We start from the raw sequence: 13,922 nt of genomic DNA, 5'->3' as shown, positions 1-13,922 counted from the left end.
TCAGGGTGTTGTAGATGGCAGAGCAGCATCCTCACTGCGATCCATTAAGACTTCTCCCTACCAGGCCGGAGGTTTCGTCACGCCCCGATGGCGAAATCCTCCATTACAGCAGCGCAGCAGTGTCTAGCGGCCTGCTCCATTGCGCAAGTGTCTGTTTAACCTAACCTGTTAAAGTGTATTGGTGTCCTGAAGTTTTATAGAGGCTTGCCAGCCTAAGTAAGAGACAAACAAATAATCCAACAACCTCTCCTTGGTGGTAGTAGAGAGTGTGTTGGTGTCCTGAAGTTTTATAGACAAACAAATAATCCAACAACCTCTCCTTGGTAGTAGAAGAGTGTATTGGTGTCCTAAAGTTTTAGCGAGGCTTGCCAGCCTGAGTAAGACAAAGAAATAATCCAGACAGCCACTACTACCTAACCTAAAGACCGCTGGAGGTTTCGTCACGCCCCGATGGCGAAATCCTCCGTTACAGTGTCTGTTTAACCTAACCTTAGTACAGAGTCTATTGGTGTCCACAATTTTATAGAGGCTAAGTCAATAAGAGACAGAAAGAAATAATCCAAGCAGCCAACCTTGGTGTAAAGTCTATTGGCGGCCTAAATTTTATAGAGATATACAGGCACTACGGAGGTTTCGTCACGCCCCGATGGCGAAATCCTCCATTACAGCAAAAGTGTCTGTTTAACCTAACCTTAGTACAAAGTCTATTGGTGTCCTCAATTTTATAGAGGTTAGCCGAAGTCAATAAGAGACAAAGAAATAATCCAAGCAGCCTAAACTGTTTAGCCTGACCGTGGTAAAGTCTAACGGGGACCTTAAATTTTATAGAATAATAATAATACAGGCAACTAACCAACCACTACCGGGCCGCCTAACCCAACACTACTTTCGCCGGAGGTTTCGTCACGCCCCCGATGGCGAAATCCTCCATTACAGCAAAAGTGTCTGTTTAACCTAACCTTAGTACAAGGTCTATTGGTGTCCTCAATTTTATAGAGGTTAGCCACCCGAAGTCAATAAGAGACAAAGAAATAATCCAAGCAGCCTAAACTGTTTAGCCTGACCGTGGTAAAGTCTAACGGGGACCTTAAATTTTATATAATAATAATAATACAGGCAACTACCTAACCACTACCGGGCCGCCTAACCTAACCACTTTTTCGCCGGAGGTTTCGTCACGCTCCCCGATGGCGAAATCCTCCATTACAGCAAAAGTGTCTGTTTAACCTAACCTTAGTACAAAGTCTATTGGTGTCCTCAATTTTATAGAGGTTAGCCACCGAAGTCAATAAGAGACAAGGAAATAATCCAAGCAGCCTAAACTGTTTAGCCTGACCGTGGTAAAGTCTAACGGGGACCTTAAATTTTATATAATAATAATAATACAGGCAACTAACCAACCACTACCGGGCCGCCTAACCTAACCACTACTTTCGCCGGAGGTTTCGTCACGCCCCCGATGGCGAAATCCTCCATTACAGCAAAAGTGTCTGTTTAACCTAACCTTAGTACAAAGTCTATTGGTGTCCTCAATTTTATAGAGGTTAGCCACCCGAAGTCAATAAGAGACAAAGAAATAATCCAAGCAGCCTAAACTGTTTAGCCTGACCGTGGTAAAGTCTAACGGGGACCTTAAATTTTATATAATAATAATAATACAGGCAACTAACCAACCACTACCGGGCCGCCTAACCTAACCACTACGGAGGTTTCGTCACGCCCCCGATGGCGAAATCCTCCATTACAGCAAAAGTGTCTGTTTAACCTAACCTTAGTACAAAGTCTATTGGTGTCCTCAATTTTATAGAGGTTAGCCACCCGAAGTCAATAAGAGACAAAGAAATAATCCAAGCAGCCACCACTATCTAGCCTAAACTGTTTAGCCTGACGTAGAGTTTTTAATAAATCTGGTGATATGGAACCACACACAACCCCCTTAACCTGGGATAATGCAATCAAATGGATAATTGCTAACTATTCTCAGAGATAATGCAATCAAATGGTTTTGGGGCTGCGCCCCGGACCCCTGTGTTAGATACTGTATTTGGTCATGATGAATTGTTTATTAGACTATAAGAAATCCTCTTCCTTCTTGTATTGGCAAGGGAGTTGCTTTAACTTAGGTATGCTAGCCTAAGTAAAAATAGACACGGAGCTGCGAAGACCTGATTCTTTTGCTGCATGTTTGAGTCTGCAACTTTGTTGTGATAAGACACTCAATCCTAGTGATTGTACTTACTCAACATAGTGACGGTGTAATTACCATCACAGATTGGGAAATTCCAACTTTGGAAAAAACAAATATTTGGCCTACCCAAATTTTGACTACTACCCGTGCGTCTACGTCCTGGATTGGCCAATCAGTGGTGCCCCACGGTGGCGTGATACATGCACGTTTACTGCGGTGCTCTGATTGGCTGACCGAACGTGGCGTGGTAGGTAGGCTGTTTCTACTCTAAGTCCTCTTCTTTCCTTTTTCATCCCCTCATGCACCGTTCTTTGAACGGGAGGCGGACTTCGCGATACGGTCGATCCGGCAAGGGAACCTGTGATAGTGCAGGGCACCCCTTGTCCGGGGTCACCGGTAGGTGGCAACTTTTTAGATATTACTATAGTCACAGGTAACCTGGGTGCAGAGCCCGACGCCCGTCCAAGAGGGCGGGGTCACTGCCCAGGCAGGAGCCCTGTGTTATAGGTAGGATTAGATGTAATCAAGAAGATGACAACTAGCATTAGAATAAAACATAGAGATAAGGGACACTCTATTGGAAGGGGAAAAGTGGCAGAAATCACTTACAACAAACTGCAAGTCCCACTAACTAGAATATTCAGCACCAATGAAGGTTTTAAAGTAATCTGTAAAGATGACTTTGATTCAGATAAAATCCTTTCAAAAGAAGCAAGAGATATATTTTACAATGAAGGCCTTATTGTTGTCATGCCACCAGAACAAAAAGCAAAAAGATCAGTTTTGTTCGTCAAGTCGATCAAGAGATCGGGAGGAAGACCTGAAAGAAGAACTGGAACGCCAAAATAGGTGGATGAAGATTGAAGAAGTCATTAAGATAAAGGACTATACTCATGTTTGAAGAAGTGTCAATGGCTGAGAAAGTTTTACAACAGGGCTTTCTAATATTCAACATGTCAGTCACACCACATCAAATAAAGAAGGAGACATTCATCAGTCTGCAAACTTGCTTCTCCTGCTACAAATATGAAGAACACACAACGAGAGACTGTCCGGAAAAAGAAAAAAGTACTGCAGATTGTGCAGGCGACGACCATACCTACACTGAATGTAAGAATACACATGTTGGCTGTCTCAACTGTAAGAGAAACGGGAATGTATACATAGGACATAGGACGTTAGCAATGGCATGCCCAATAAAAAACACATGATAAAGTACAAGAAACAAGGAAAAAGGAACAAGACAAGAAGGATACGACATACGTCGAAATAGCAAAGAGAGCGGTCCAAGAGGCTCATAGACCAGAATCCACAGTATTAAACCTAAGTGAGCCAATACATGATAAGGTAATGATTAGTATGATCCATGCATTTGCACAATATCATTGCACCCGGATCATACAATGAGGAATTAAGGAAAATGTTTAAATTGAATAACCTACCAGAGATGATATTTCCAGAGAATCCACAATCCGAAAAACTATTTCAGACAACATATGCAAGCGAACTGAGAGAAAGACTACATCAAGACGAACAAAGGTTTGAGCAAGGAGCACAGCTGATACACAAGGAACACAAGCGACTGATAGAGATCCCAGACAAATGACTAGAAGTGACAAAGAGAAGATAGAAATAACAAAAGGACAGACAAAGGAGTAGGAGGAGAGAAGATAAGATGGAAACTGATCACAATATACAACCTGAATCTGCTGAAGAAATTGGATTAAAAGTTATCACTACAACAAAACATGGAATCCCAACATCGAGACCAACAGGAGGGACAATAGTAAAAAACTGTGAAGGAGGGATATACAAGTGGACATATCAAGAAAAATCCTAAGTGAAGATTATGTCTGGTCACTAATTACTACGGACAAACTAAAGATTACGGCCAAAGACTTTAAAATAGTAGACCCGTCAGAGTATAGAAGAGTCAGAAGCGGGAAACAGGATGATAGGTCTCCACTCCAACTGCCACAATCCAAGTATAAGAAATAATGGACAATAGACAAACAGTAAGAACTTTAAGAATAATACAACACAACGAAACTGGAAGACCGAGAGAATTAACCTAAGTAATATATATCGCGAAATTGACCCTGACATTATACTAATAAACAGTCACGGTGAGACAGAAAACAACAACATAAAACTCTTTAACTATTATGTAAACCAAAGAAATAAATCGAGAAAAATGACGGAGTAGCGATAGCGGTTAAAAGAAACTTAAAATTTAAACTAATTGATGACTTCCAGGATGAATTTCTAGCAATAAAAATAAATACAACTCAAGGAGACGTAATTATTGCTACTACTTACCTATAGAAGACCTATTAAAATTGGCTAACAATAGTCATCCGATGTACATCTTAGGAGACTTTAACGCCAGACATAGGATTTTTGACAATACAAATAATAACGTCGTGGGAAACGCCCTTAATCAATTAATAAATTTAGGGAAAATCAATCATCTGGGTCCTAACTTTCCAACCTGGAGAAATCACAATACACAATCGACACCAGACAAAATTTTTACCAACAACAAAGCCTTTTCAATTACCATATAATAATACAGGCAGTGACCATCTGCCAATTATACTAACACTGTCAACAAGCCCCATACAGATACCAATAAAAAGAGACTGAAAATGAGTAAAACAGACTGGGACAGCTTCAAAGACGACTTAAGTAATCACCACTCGATTAACCTACAAGGAAAACAACAGAAGATATAGACTCAGAAATGGACAGACTGCACTCAGCAATAAAAACATCTATAACCAAACACACTCCTACTTCACACTTTAGAACATTACCCAACAACAGACTACCAGAAGAAGTTAAATTAATCCAGACCTATTACAATGAAATAAACAGGTATATGGAAAGACACGGCAGTAACAGATGGCTATTGTTACGAGTTGGGGATTTAGAATATAGTTATACGTCTACCCAGATCCCAACAGGTAACAACAATAAAAAACAAAGACAATCGGACTATAAAAGGGTAGACAAAGGATGCGAGTTTTCGTTGTATATAATAGAGTACCATAAATCCCTTAACAAAATATTCAGCTTATAAATTACCCTTAACCAAACTTAACCTAAACATTAACAGTATATACATATTAATAAACATAAAACAATCTCGAAGCAAGTGGACGTGGGGAAATTAATACAAGAGATACTAGTACTTAAGTGAGGAGCTGAGATGGCTGACGAGTAAGGCTGAGTATTGTAGAAGACGGTAGGTAGTCACTGCACGTACGTAGGTTTAGAGGATAGATGATCCTGTGGTCACTTCCCAGAGCCAAGTGCTCTCTCCTCGAATTGGAGGTGACGCAACAACCAGGATAGGGAGAAGGGAAACCTCGGAGTGGTAACTAAGACGAGTCATACTCGTGTCTCGTCCCTAGATGGCGTTGCTCGTGGTGCTGGGTAGGTAGATCAGGACAATAGATGGCGTGCTTCGTAGTGCTGGGTGGAGGGGTTCGTAACACACCCCCTCCAAAGACCTCCGTAGCGCGGGCGCGAAGGAGGTGATCACCTGGTGCGTCTGGAGAGTAGCTGCTGCATTTCCACTGGAGCTCGGGATAAGGAGTCTGCAATCAGGTTATAGGGCTGGGTGAGGAGAGCCCAGCGGAGGATTCGCTGGTTGGAGGTCTTGTTGGTTTGGATGAACGTGAGTGGGTTATGGTCGGTGAAGACTAGGGTTGTTTGTGGGCAAGACTGGAGGTAACATTCAAACTTCTTTATTGCCAACACCAGAGCCAAGGCCTCCTTCTCTATGGTCGAGTAGTTGGTCTGATGTTTTTCAACTTGGCGGAGTAATATGCCACAGGGTGAAGAACATCAGTGGTTGGGTCGGGTTGTAGGAGCACAGCCCCCACTCCGACACCACTAGCGTCGATTTGCAGATGGAAGGGCGAGGTGTAGTCAGGCTTGGAGGCAAGGAAGGCTTTGAGGCGGTGGAAAGACTGGTCGCACCTCTGGTTCCAGATGTAAGGGACCGCAGAACTGGTAAGGTCTGTGAGGGGTCCGGCCACGCTGGAGAAGTTACTGCAGAACCGACGGTAGTAGCCGCACATCCCCAGGAAGCGCATGAGTTCCTTCCTCGTCCTTGGAGTGGGGAAGGACAAGATGGCTCTAACGTTTGCGTCCTTGGGTCTCACCATACCATGCCCAACGATATGTCCCAGGTAAGTCACTGAGGCCCGGCCAAAAGCAGATTTAGCCAGGTTTATGGTGAATCCAGTCTCTTGCAGTCGTGCAAACAGTATCTCCAAACGCACCAGATGTTCGTCCCAGCTGTCCGACACCACCACCAGGTCATCCAGGTAGGCGAACGTCCCACCTAGGTCCTGAATTAGGAAGTTGATGGCCCTCTGGAATGTGGCCGGAGCATTAGAAAAGCCAAACGCCATAACCAAATATTGAAAAAGACCAAATGGAGTTATAAATGCCGAGATTATTTTGGCCCTATCCGTGAGTCCCACTTGATAATATCCTTTCAATAAGTCCACCGTACTGATAAATTTGGCACAGCCTATGCTGTCTATTATATCTTCAATCAAAGGTAAAGGGTAGGAGTCTGAGACAGTGACCTGGTTCACTTTACGATAATCGGTACAGAAACGAAAAGTGCCATCGGGTTTTGGAATGAGAAGGCAAGGTGAAGCCCAGGGGAGGTACTAGGCTCAGCTAAGTTATGTTTTAACAAAAAAACCTCCTTTTTCATAATCTCTTTTTTTGTGGATTTAGTCGATAGGCTGATTGCTAATGGGTTGTACATCATCCGAGATTAGCTTAATATCATGTTTAAGTATATTGCAAAACCCTGGGAGGTCTGATGTGACTTTAGGAAATGTTGATAATAACTTAGTGAGATCTTTTGCTTGAGATGGATTCAGAAGAAAATACTCATCCAAGTTGTTGAGTATGTGACTGTTAGTAGGGTTTTCTTTAGGTAGAGGGAAGTCTAAATTCTCCAATAGGTCCATGTCATCTGTCTCCGGCTCCGGCCCTGACAAAACCGTATGCAATACAGGTTGACTTATAGCCTCTGGGATGTCTTCCTCTGACTGCCTGGAATGGTAAAGTTTCATGAGATTAATGTGAACAAGTTGTGAATCTTTTCTGCGATCAGGAGTATGGACTATATAGTTGAGAGGAGATAGTTTATTAGCAACTATATAGGGACCAGTAAACTTGCTTTTAAGGGAGAGCCTGGAATGGGTAGAAAGAGTAACACTTTGTCACCTGGAGAAAATGATCTTTTAACTAATTTAGGTTGGGACTTCACCATTTTTTCTTGGACTTTTTAAGTTTGACTGAGCAATGGTTCGGACTTCAGTTAATTTGTCCCTTAAAGTGTCAATGTATTGGGAAACTGTTGCGAGCTTAATAGATGGAGTGTCAAACCACTGCTCCTTTACTATTTTAAGGGGTCCCCTTATTTGTCTCCCATATAGTAACTCGAACGGGGAGAAACCCAATGACTCCTGGGGACATTCCCCTGATGGCAAAGAGTAACAAGTCTATGCTTTCATCCCATTCCTTTTGGTGTTCTATACAGTATTTTTTGAGCATTGATGTACAATGGTCCACACTGAGGTCTTTCATCACCTGTTTGAAAAGATTGCTCGTAAAATTGGTGCCCTGATCGGATTGGATCTCTTTAGGAATGCCCACTGAAGTGAAAAGGTGCAAAAGATGTTTGATTACGTTTTTGAAGTGATGCTTTTAAGGAAAAGCCTCAGGATAACGTGTACTGGTATCCATAACTGTGAGCAGGAATTGATTTTTCTTAGTCTTTGGTAATGGGCCCACACAATCCACAACAATCTTTTCAAATGGTGTAGAAAATACTGGGATGGGCTTAATGGGAGCTGCTGGTATACTTTCATTTGGTTTTCCTACCATTTGACAAATATGACAAGATTTTAGGTATTTTGACACATCCTTCCTAAGTCCAGGCCAATAATAGTGTTGGAGGAGCTTTTTATATGTTTTCAGGATTCCCAAATGTCCTGAAATACCATCATGGGCAAGGGCAATTAATGCTGGTCTGACTGAGGTGGGAATTACCACTTGATGTATTTCAGACCACGTGTCTAGATGGGCAAGCTCAGGGGCCTATAGGCCCTCATCAAAACCCTTCATGATAATAAAAACACGGAAGGGTGTTAAAATCTTTACCCTCAACTGCTGCATGATGAAGTTTAGTCAAAGATGGATCAGATTGTTGGGCTTTAACGAGCTCATCCTTACTAATTGTCTTATTGTACAGATCTTCTGTGGGTAGGAAAATATTAGAGGTGGTTTTAGACGAAGAGGGCCCATTTCGCACACTCTGTGACCGGGTGACAGCACAAGATGGGAAAAGATGAGGAATAGTTTCTTTAAGGTCAGTGGTGGAGTTGACAGGTAAGGGAGAGTCGACTGTCTTTATGTTAGGAACCACTAGATCTCCTACCAAGTCATTACCCAATAATAAATGAATGCCGCACACAGGCATTGGGTCTTTCCTTATGGCTATTTGCACTTCCCCAGTAATCAAGGGACATTGGAGGTGCACTTTAGCTAAAGGATAGGAAGAATGGGAGAGATCTGAAATTAGAACACTCTCATTAGTAAATGCGGTAGATATATCGGGAATGACGTTAAACAGGAGGATAGATTGTGCTGCGCCCGTATCACGTAGTATACGAATAGGGAAAGAACGAGACCCCTCTATGATTGAAATTTTTCCCTCATAGGTGAATGAAGAGAAGAGATCCTGATGGGGCCTTTCCACATTGGTATTTGCTATTGGTTTGGACTTGGGATCCAGGGAACTACTTTTAGCAATTCGACACTTTGGGTGTTTACAATTCTGGATCGTATGGCCTGGGTTTTACAGTAAGAACAAGTAAGCTTGGTTGCATCGGGGAGTAGGTGTGGGACCTTTCGACCTACCACTCACGTTCCAAGGTTATCATCAGAGGAGGACCTAACATGTCGGGAAGTACCACGTTCTCTACTGCCCAGTGACTCCACCAACAAAGCGTACGCATCAGCCAGCTCAGCAGCACGCCCTAAATTAACCTCTCCACGCTCCTCCACATGCTTCAAGATGTGAAATGGTATCTTGCTCTTCCACTCCTCCAGGACTACCAAATTTAACAAATCCTGAAATGTGGAGGTCTCTGTAGCCTCTAACCACTTCTTAAAAACCTAAGCTTTTCTTGAGCAAACTCAACAAAGGTGTGGGAAAATGGTTTGGTTAGTTTACGAAACTTCTGCCGGTATCCATCTGGCGTGATAGCATAAGAGGTGAGGATATTCTTTTTACGTTATCATAGTCATCAGTCTGGTCTAAACAGTTATAAACTCTACGAGCCTTACCATATAATTTAGAACTAACACTGACACCCACTGGTCCTTTGGCCACTCATTCTTCCCGGCTATTTTCTCAAAAGTCCTAAATGACCCGTCCATATCGGATTCATCAAACCCGGGAACAAGGGAAGAAGCAGTAGCAGGGTTAAAAGCAGCTAGTTTCTCTTAATGCCACTTCCTTTGATCTAAACTCCGATGTTAAGGTGACTTCTATCTCTTACCTGTAGTTCTTTCAGTCTAACCTCCTGCTCCAACTTGGCCCGTTCCATCATTTCCTCATGCTCCAACTTGGCCTGTTCCGACCTTCCCTCATGCTCCAACTTGTGCTCCAACTTGGCCTGTTCCGACTCCTGCTCCAACTCGAGTTCTTTCATTTTGATTTGGAACTCGAACCTAGCTCGTTCCAGTTCTAAGGCGTCTATTCGTTGTGTTTCTTGTTGAGGGCCAGACCTGAAGCAACTTCTGAGTGAGGAGGGTGGTGGATAGTGGTTGAAGTTTCTTGGACATGGGCGTTAATCTGTCAACAGCGGATTCTTTTAAAACTTCATGTTGAACCAGCACTTCAATCACATGATTTTTAACATTTCCTTAGTCAGTTGCTGTGAAAATGGGATATTATAATAGTTGGCTATTTCTTTCCATTCTTTCTTCAGGATATTAACACGTAATTTAGCTACGGAAGGATTTTCAATAAAATCCTGGAGATCAAAACCTGAGGTGGCCATTGTTAAGAAAAATAGGATAAATTAACTAATGGTCCAAAGATAAGATAAGTGGATAACCCTAGAAAATATCACGGCAGTGGATAACCAGAAAGTCCCGAAAACTAACCAAGTTATACCTAGGAAATTACACTTATGATTATTGTTCTTCTGAGAAGATCCTTAGATAAGGATAAGAGACTTGAAAGAGGTAGGGCGTATTACGGCATTAATATAAAGATCCGGATTAACAACCTGATATACTTGAAAGAGGAAGGGCGTATTACGGAAGATCCGCTGATATACTTAGGGCGTATTACGGCATTAATATAAAGATCCGGATTAACAACCCTGATAAATGGTATGATTGACCCTGAATGAGATAATGAGAAGAACAATAATTGAGGCTTTATAATTATGGGGTCCTAGAGCGGGGCGTCCCAAGATATCACTTCACCGTAAACTAGTGACTATGGAACAGCCTACTCTGGAGTGAGGGTACGGCATTAAACAGATCCGGATTCTTCCCTACACTCGATAAGACTTACTACACAACTGCCACGTGTAATAACAGGTAAGCCTTATGACACTTGGAACCTAATATCCTACGTCTGTCACTCTTACTGTACGATAATACCAATATATGCAAACACATATGAAGGAAACTTTAAACCACCGTAAAGCAATTGTGAACAGAAGTGACTGGGAGGAATAATTAACACTGAGTAAGGGAGGAAGGAATATGGTACTTAAGGTCGTGTCCTGTCACGGTCGCCATTTGTTACGAGTTGGGGATTTAGAATATAGTTATACGTCTACCCAGATCCCAACAGGTAACAACAATAAAAACAAAGACAATCGGACTATAAAAGGGTAGACAAAGGATGCGAGTTTTCGTTGTATATAATAGAGTACCATAAATCCCTTAACAAAATATTCAGCTTATAAATTACCCTTAACCAAACTTAACCTAAACATTAACAGTATATACATATTAATAAACATAAAACAATCTCGAAGCAAGGACGGGGAAATTAATACAAGAGATACTAGTACTTAAGTGAGGAGCTGAGATGGCTGACGAGTAAGGCTGAGTATTGTAGAAGACGGTAGGTAGTCACTGCACGTACGTAGGTTTAGAGGATAGATGATCCTGTGGTCACTTCCCAGAGCCAAGTGCTCTCCTCGAATTGGAGGTGACGCAACAACCAGGATAGGGAGAAGGGAAACCTCGAGTGGTAACTAAGACGAGTCATACTCGTGTCTCGTCCCTAGATGGCGTTGCTCGTGGTGCTGGGTAGGTAGATCAGGACAATAGATGGCGTGCTTCGTAGTGCTGGGTGGAGGGGTTCGTAACACTATATACGACACAGATAGCACTACAGATAAAATTAAGAGACGCATGTAAGGAAGCAAACAATAAAAAATGGAATGATATTATAATGGCGGCTGACATGACTAAAGACACAAAAACATTTTGGACTTCCATAAACAAGATGAGGGGCACAACAAGCAAAAAACACCATACATTAAAGACCAAAATGGAACAAAATTGCACGAGGAAAATGAACAAGAGTCAGCATTCAAAAAGGAATGGGTAAAAGTTTTTAAAATATCAGATGAGGAAAATGAAGATTTTGATAGTGAACACGAAGAAAGGATAGAAGAAGAAATGGGAAGACAAATATAGAATCACCCCAAGGCAATATATAGACTATAACTTATTACCTAATAATCAAATAATAACCATGGGAGAAATGATGCACTGTCTGAGGAAATTTAAGGAAAAAGCCCCTGGGCTCACAGGTATTACACGAAATATGATCATGAATCTACCTGAAAACATTTTAAATACACTATTAAACATTTATAACGCATGCTTAATAACTGGTTACTTTCCAGACAAACTAAAATATGCTAAAATGATATTTATTCCTAAAGAGGGTAAGGACAATAAGGAAATATTAAACTACAGGCCAATATCTTTATTAGAAATTACCGGGAAACTATTGGAAAAAATATTAAATTCAAGACTTATAGCCTTTTAACACAACATGGGAAAACTAACAACAGACAACATGGATTTATGCCCAATAGAAATACCCTAACTGCAATAGCTATAATAACGGAAATAATTGCAATAGAAAAAAGCAAGGGTAACCAGATCAATATAATTTTAAGGGATGTTTCTAAGGCTTTTGATAAAGTTGGGCATTTAGGCTTGAAATATAAAATATTAAAACTGGGACTTAACGAATACATGCTAAGAATATTGTGTAACTATTTAGATGATAGGAGAGCACAAATTCAAATTGGAAACTTTTAGGAACTATGTTTAATCTTGAGAGTGGAGTACCTCAAGGAGGATGCCTTTCTCCAACACTATATACAATTTATACTTCAGACACACCTCAACCTACCCCCTTTAGTGAATATGTAATGTTTGCTGATGATATTACTCAAATAGTATCATACCCAGGAAAATCAACTCAATTTATGGCACTCTACACGGTAAGAGCGATAAAAAACATAAATGATTTTGAGAAAAATGGAAAATCAGGACAAATAAGAACAAATTCAAGATAATACCAATAGCCAAGATTAAAACAAGTCCAGTAATAGTCGACCAGGAACTATACCCACGACACTGAAGGTAGGATGCTTGGATTAAAACTAACAAAAAGAGGATATATAACATACTTAAAAGATAAAGAACGACAGGCAAGAATAAGATTATCAAAAATAAAACGCTTTAAGAACCTTAGCATTAATAACAAAAGAAAGATTTATATTGCCCTTGTCAAATCAATTATGGACTACCCACCCATCCCATTGAACACCCTTAGTAAAACGTGCATTAAAAGGTTACAAACAGTACAAAAAATATAGCCCTCAGATTTATATATAACATAAAATATACAGACCACATCAATAATGAACAGCTACACAAGAGAGCAAACCTCTTAGCAATCAATGTAGATATACACAACAAAGCTAAATATTTGGAAAAAAGTGACTGAACTTAACACAGAAACATATCAAAACTGGAAAAATAATATAGACAGGAAGAAGTAATTGAACCACCTCCTGCCTCAATATACACATTTCTACATAAAACATTACTAGAGGAATAAAGATGAGAGTGACCAACCAGCTCCACTAAGAACCTGGCATACAGTGTACCTTTAGACTAACACAACTAACACTTAACTAACACCAAAAAAAAATGTGACTACCCTCCCAGTTACACAAGGACCTGGGCGGGCTCACTAACTCCAACAATAACAAAAATAATAATAATAAGCAGCATTATATAAATAAACCAATATTAATACAAAGGTCTGACGACCCAAGGGAGCAGAACAAAGACAAAACACCAATAAGAAAGATGAAGCGATTGAGCCCAGATTCTTTCTACTCCTACTGTATTTCAGTTTCACCACCTTTTTCTTCAATTCCTAATAATCTTCTTTCACCTCTTAACTAATGACTTCGTATCGTATCGTACTATCTAGCCTAAACTGTTTAGCCTGACGTAGAGTTTTTAATAAATCTGGTGATATGGAACCACACACAACCCCTTAACCTGGGATAATGCAATCAAATGGATAATTGCTAACTATTCTCAGAGATAATGCAATCAAATGGTTAGT

General features: G+C 40.9%; 1 non-coding gene across 1 annotated transcript in view; it reads left to right on the top strand.

Annotated features, from left to right (window-relative positions):
- LOC121870106 overlaps window positions 1-78 on the top strand; it is a 4,196-nt gene extending 4,118 nt beyond the window's left edge. Inside the window, exon 1 of the ribosomal RNA XR_006089648.1 lies at window positions 1-78. This exon is cut by the window's left edge and continues 4,118 nt beyond it. This is a non-coding gene — a ribosomal RNA (large subunit ribosomal RNA).
- Window positions 79-13,922: the final 13,844 nt, after the last annotated feature.

Source organism: Homarus americanus, unplaced genomic scaffold (genome assembly GCF_018991925.1).
Source record: "Homarus americanus isolate GMGI-L3 unplaced genomic scaffold, GMGI_Hamer_2.0 scaffold32520, whole genome shotgun sequence".
NCBI lineage: Eukaryota > Metazoa > Arthropoda > Malacostraca > Decapoda > Nephropidae > Homarus > Homarus americanus.
Note: the sequence above shows the minus strand (reverse complement) of the source record. Positions and strands in the feature narration are given on the sequence as shown.